This window comes from Oxyura jamaicensis, chromosome Z (assembly GCF_011077185.1).
Source record: "Oxyura jamaicensis isolate SHBP4307 breed ruddy duck chromosome Z, BPBGC_Ojam_1.0, whole genome shotgun sequence".
In the NCBI taxonomy this organism is placed as follows: domain Eukaryota; kingdom Metazoa; phylum Chordata; class Aves; order Anseriformes; family Anatidae; genus Oxyura; species Oxyura jamaicensis.
This window is the reverse complement of record NC_048926.1, coordinates 30592647-30598646: the sequence shown is the minus strand read 5'-3', so window position 1 is coordinate 30598646 and position 6000 is coordinate 30592647. Positions and strand designations below refer to the sequence as shown.

General features: G+C 38.0%; 1 long non-coding RNA gene across 1 annotated transcript in view; it reads left to right on the top strand.

Annotated features, from left to right (window-relative positions):
• Window positions 1-3478, top strand: part of LOC118155940 — an 18605-nt gene extending 15127 nt beyond the window's left edge. Inside the window, exon 3 of the long non-coding RNA XR_004746072.1 lies at window positions 3310-3478. This is a non-coding gene — a long non-coding RNA (uncharacterized LOC118155940). The remainder of the gene's footprint in view (window positions 1-3309) is intronic.
• The last annotated feature ends 2522 nt before the right edge of the window (window positions 3479-6000 follow it).

The window sequence follows — 6000 nt, the reverse complement described above, 5'->3', positions numbered from 1 at the left end:
CTTCCCTTCCCTTCCCTTCCCTTCCCTTCCCTTCCCTTCCCTTCCCTCCCCTTCCCTTCCCCTCCCTTCCCTTCTCTTCCCTTCCCTCTCTTCCCTCTCTTCCCTTCCTTTCCCTTGAAAAGCCTTCATATAAGGCTATGAATCTTTCTACTTAATTGAAGAAAGCATCCAATCTGATTAAATCCTAGTAAGATTAAGGGGATATCTTGTTCATGTCAGCAGCTAACAACAATCAAATCAGAAGAAAGAGAACAGAGTGAAAACAGGGCACTGGAGAGATGGCATCTTCCAATTCACCATCACTACCAGCCACCAGGACTTAAGCCTAAAGCCTGTTGCCAAGGTAGCAGGTTTAACTTTTACTTGTAATAATTTTAATGGGATATTTCATTCTGTTTTAATTAAAGGCATTGTAAACTTTTCATCAGAATCAATAAATCGTTCAAATCATCTGTTGTGTTTAGAAAAAGAAAACAGGAATGAATTTTCACTCAAAATTGTAGATTTAGATGTAACTTGATCTGTCTGTCACAAGACAACTCTTTGAGGGTTTCTTTTAAGTAGATGGTTTAATTACTGATACTACTCTCATTTCCTTATTTATAAATTTTAAGACTATATTTATGTGACTAAAAAGTTGAGGATTGCATTTATCAGGTAGTCTAAAATGAGAGAGCAATTCAGAATTACCTTATCTTTCCTTTCCTAGAATGTACATTTTCAGTCACGTAAGTTAAAATTACTTTGCCTTTATGCAACTGAAATACAGCATTCTGCCCCATAAAAACATGATTGGAACGGACAGGCCTAGGAATTACATGCATTCCCTTATTTTACTTAGCTTCAAAAGCAGATAATCAGGACTCATTTTGCTGCATACAGAGCGGAGTTTTGTAAAAGTCCATAAGTTCTAGGTAAGTCCAATGAATACTCATTCTGACCACTTTAGTTCCTTTTTCTGGTGTATGTATTATTTTATTTCTTCAGGGCTGTACACTTGTGTACAACCTGTGCTATGCTATAAACTCACCTTCTACTTTCCAACATGAACTGCTTTTAGAGCTTGGGAGAGAAAGGAAATGGCTTGCTTTCAGAAATCCATTAAACTATATTTCTTGATAGTTTTCTTAATTTCTGCAGCAGCCAGTTCTTTTTGCATTAAAAACAAACAAAAAATAATAATCAAAACAATGAAACAAAACAAATCAAAACACAGTACTTAATTGCCTTACCATATCAGAGTATAAGAAAAAGTATGCAGGTTCCTGTTGGAGAATGTTACATTAAAGAATATGTCTGATTGAAACTTCAACTATAGTCACGGATCAAACATCTTATAGTAATTTACGGCATTTCACATATGAAGACAAAGTAAAAATTAGAAACTGTGGTTCAATTACTGCTCTATTTCTACAAAAGTGCAAAAGTGACCATTTCTAGCTTGGCATAATTCTTTATCTCCAAGGAAAATGCTAATGACATAATTATTATCAAATGAAATACCTTCTTAGCTTTTCATTAGCTCTCTGGGGAAACTGCTAAAAGACATCCAGTTCAAAGACTGCACTACTGATGAGTTACTAAAGTCTGAGGTTGACCTGAAAATACACACTTAGAAATATGTTTTACATTCCAAGGCTGCAGTTCTAAACTCTGTGTTGCTCTAAGTCAGCAAGCAACATAATTTGGGCTTTTTTCTGTTACTCTTTTCTGTCACTCTTTTTCTGTCACTCTTTTCTTAATAAAATTATTTTCTAGAATGAGGTCCTTAGATGGATGTGTGGAAATGAATTTGGTAAGATTAATTTCATGAAGATACATTACAAAGTAACAGGGAAACACATGCTCTTTCTGGAGATAAATTCATAACAAGCTGGAAAAATCCATAAAGAAAAATAATTTCTTACTTATATATGGAATATAAACAAAATCTTTCAGAAACATTTTTAATACAAAAATAACCAAGCAGTTAGTTGTAATGCATTTGAGAATGACTTTTTAGCCATGTACTGCCACAGAAAGGTTAGAAATAGAACTAGCAGGATTTTAATGTAGTCTCTACTAATTTAGCAAGGATTCCTAAGATATTTGTACTCTGGGCTAAACTTTAACTGCAGAACTGCACCTCAGTGAACTATAAAATATTCAAAGCAAAAAATAAAAACACAAAAATGTTTATTAAATGCACACATAAAAACTTCCTCTGCAACAAGACAGGATAAAATCATGCCAGAAACTAGACATACCAGTGCTAAATACAGTAAGAGGATCACCTCTTTTGACCAGCTGCTTATGTTGTGTTTAATGCACCCCAAAATGCAGTTTGCCCTCTTGGCTGCCAGGGCACAATGCTGGCTCATGTTGGACCTGCTGTCAACCAGCACACCCAGATTCCTTTCTGCTGAGCTTCTGTCCAGACCCTCATCTCCCAGTCTGTACTTGTGTCTGGCATAACTCCATCCCAGGTGCTGAACCTGGCATTACATTGTTGAACTTCATGTTACTGAGGATCATACAACTCTTCAAGGTATCATAAGTAGCTTCCTCTTCAAAGCCTCTTGTCCATACAGAGAGTAATTTGCAGCTCCCATTTTAATATCGCCAGCAAACTTGCTAAGGAAATGTTCAACTCTTGCATCCAGATCATTGATAAAAATGTTGAACAGGACTGGCCCTAGAATTGAACCCTGAGGAACACTGCTGCTGACAAGTCACCAGCCAGATGTAGCCCCATTCACTACAACCATTAGAGCTGTACTGTTGAGCCATTTCATCACCCATCATAGAATGAGCCTCTTCATCTCATAGGTGGACTCTTTGTCCAGAAGGATGCTGTGAGGGACAGTGCTGTACAGAAGATACTGCTTTCAGTCATCCATACTACCTGGTCCATCACGTGTTAAACACAAATGGGAAGGGAGCACCAGACAGAAACTGAGAGATTCTAGTAAGGAAATTATATTGGCTGAGGGCTATATGCAAAGCATAAAACACAAAATCCAGATAAAAAGAAATGTAGCAAAATGCAAAGCAGTGTTTCTGCCATAGGGAATACCACATAATTCACTAGAGAAAATGGATTACATGCCCTGACAATAGTAAGGGGATGCCAGAGAGTGTTCTTATAGCAGAACTAAGCTATAATTGCTGTATTGTTATAATTTTTGTTGGGCCAAAACTTCCAGCTTTCACAAAGCCAGCTCTCATGTTAGTGTTAAGCAGTGTTTAGGAAGGTTGTTGGGCCCCCGTCTTGCATCTGAAAAAGCTGGTAGTGTTCTATGGACTCTTTGATCAATCCGATAATGACAGGACAAGAGTGGAATGGTTTTAAGCTAAAGGAGGGTAGATCTAGATGAGATATTCAGAAGAAATTCTTCTCTCAGAGGGTGGAGAGGCACTGGAACAGGTTGTCCAGAGAAGCTGTGGATGCCCCATCCTTAGAGGTGTTCAAGGCCAGGCTGGATGGGGCTTTGGGCAACCTGGTCTGCTGGGAGGTGTCCCTGCCCATGGCAGGGGGTTGGAACTGGGTGATCTTTAAGGTCTCTTCCAACCCAAACCATTCTGTGATTCTGCAATCTCCTTTTCACTGGGAAAAGAGTAGAAAAGAGTAGTTTGTCTCTAAGATTTTTATTTATTTATTTATTTATTTATATTATTCTTATTTTTTTTAATCTAACACTTGTGCTGACATAGAAGTACTGTTTTCCTCCAGGAACTCCCTCAGCAGATCCTTCCTTTTAAGATACATAATGAAATTAATAATTTTGGCAGCAGGTGATTAACATCCTGAGATTTCTCATCTGATGTCATTTCAAAACACTATTAATTGACATAAATTTCAGAAGTTAATTTGATAGGCATTTTAAAACTATCGTTTTTACAATAGTGTTTTCTATTTATTTTTCATAAAATACCTACATAGTTGCATAGTTCTGCAGAAGTACCACTGAAAAAAACATTGAAACTTGACAGTGATGCACACCTATCATGTATTTACAGGCAGAGGTTGCACTCTGTGCACACACCTACAGCACTTGTTAGATAGTATCCCCAGCTGTGGAAGCACAGTCAAATAGCAGGTGAGTTTTACAGAGGCACAGGGTCTTCTCTGATCATTCCAAAACAATAGGGTGCTGTACTCAGGTATCCATCTTCTTTTAGGGACAAAGGCCTCGGAGGGATTAAATCACACTTTTTGTCTAGTATTTCAGAATGGCTGGGAAATAATTTCTTTGTGCACTGATGTGTCTTCATCCTGGTCATTCTCTAAGGATGTGGTATTAATTATATCACTGTCCGAATAGCATCCTATAGCTAGGATTTCTTTCTGCAAAGGTTTACCTTTCGTTACAGCTGCTGTCTCATGTAGCCTCAGCTTGCATTTCCAGTGATAATCAAGAGTTATTGAAGAGTTTTATTCACATAACTTTTTGTGTGACAACCTACCTTCTATCAGTTCTTCCTTTTTTAAGGTATATTTACTGAACTTGCTTATGTGAAGTCACATTCACATGTGACAAGAGAAGAAACAGGATTTCTGGTGACTTACCCAAAATCACACTGGAAGGTGGTGCCAAAGTTGTGAGCTCTTGCCACAATGTTCTGGGCCATGCTATTGTGTTTCAGCTGTGGATGACAACGGTACAAGTGAAAATAGCACAAAACTCATGTTCTTTACTTTTAGCTTAAGGCAGTACTTACCACTGTTACCTCTAGATATGAATTTATTTGGTAGTATTGAAATATGCAGTACAGCCAACATCCATTTCTTGAGCTGGGACAGTACCTCTCCCTGTTCACTCACCACACAGACATGCATGTGAACAAGTGAAGCAGAACATAGCCTGTCAGCCAGATTTTAAGCAGACAGGTAAATAAAACCCCACAGAGGGAGCATGGAGACGCAGGAGTGACAAGGCATCTTCCAGAAAACAGTAGGGCATGCTAGCAACAGACCACATCAGCTGTTGGGCACTGCTCCTAGTCAGTCCACCCTGAACTCCAGAAATGGCACAAATTCATAGGGGAAGCACGCTGGGGAAAAGTAACAACATCTCCCTGGGAACTGGGCTCTTGAATTCCTAAACTGACTGCTTAGATCCCTAACTCATGTCTCACCTGTGAGAGTTTGTGCCCAGCTGTGTATAAATACCGACATTCATTTCTAGCTTTATTTCAGGTATCACATTAGCTTTCAGAATTCAAATCCTCTCCCACATAAGAACATACACTCTCAGTAACAAACACATCCTATCAAATAATTCTAATCACCACTGAAATTGTAGGAAAGAGACATTTTATGGTTCTCTGCAGTGCATGATAGACCAAGAACAAGAGAGGGGAGGCATTTCATTCCCACTGGATACTGAACTCTTACCCTTTGCTTGCAGGAACTGGGATGTTTTGTCAAAATAAACCTATGCATCTCATGCAACTGCTAGAGTCCCACTAACAAGTTCCATGAAAATCTAATTTCTCTCATTTACCCCTTTCCATTCCCAAGTCAGATTTTTGGCCTTCTCTTCATTGAAGCAGACATTTCATGCATAAATAATAACCTAAAAAGTTTAGTTATTCTACAATTCTGTTTCTTCTTGCTACTTCAGAAAATCAGTGAAGCCAAATATGTTACTGTCTAGTGCGTATTGGTGATTTACTTGTTTCTGGTGGTTATTATTTTCTGTTTCATTAAAAGTAAAATTTTAATTTTACTAGTATTTACTAGTATTTATTAGTATTACTCTTCTAGTTTTTGCAGGTGCAGATATTGCTGTTAAATTCATTTAAAAAATAATGAAATTTATGATGAAGGGGTAACTTCCCATTGATTTCAGTGGAACTGGTACTTCACTCCAGATGTCATTGATAACGATGCTTCAGTCATGCAGAGAACCTGAAACCTATAGCATATGAATAACTGCTTGCACAAACAACTTAGCAGGAGGACTCTGTCAGTACATATACCTTAGTCAGGTAAATGTACTAAACTAAAACACACTA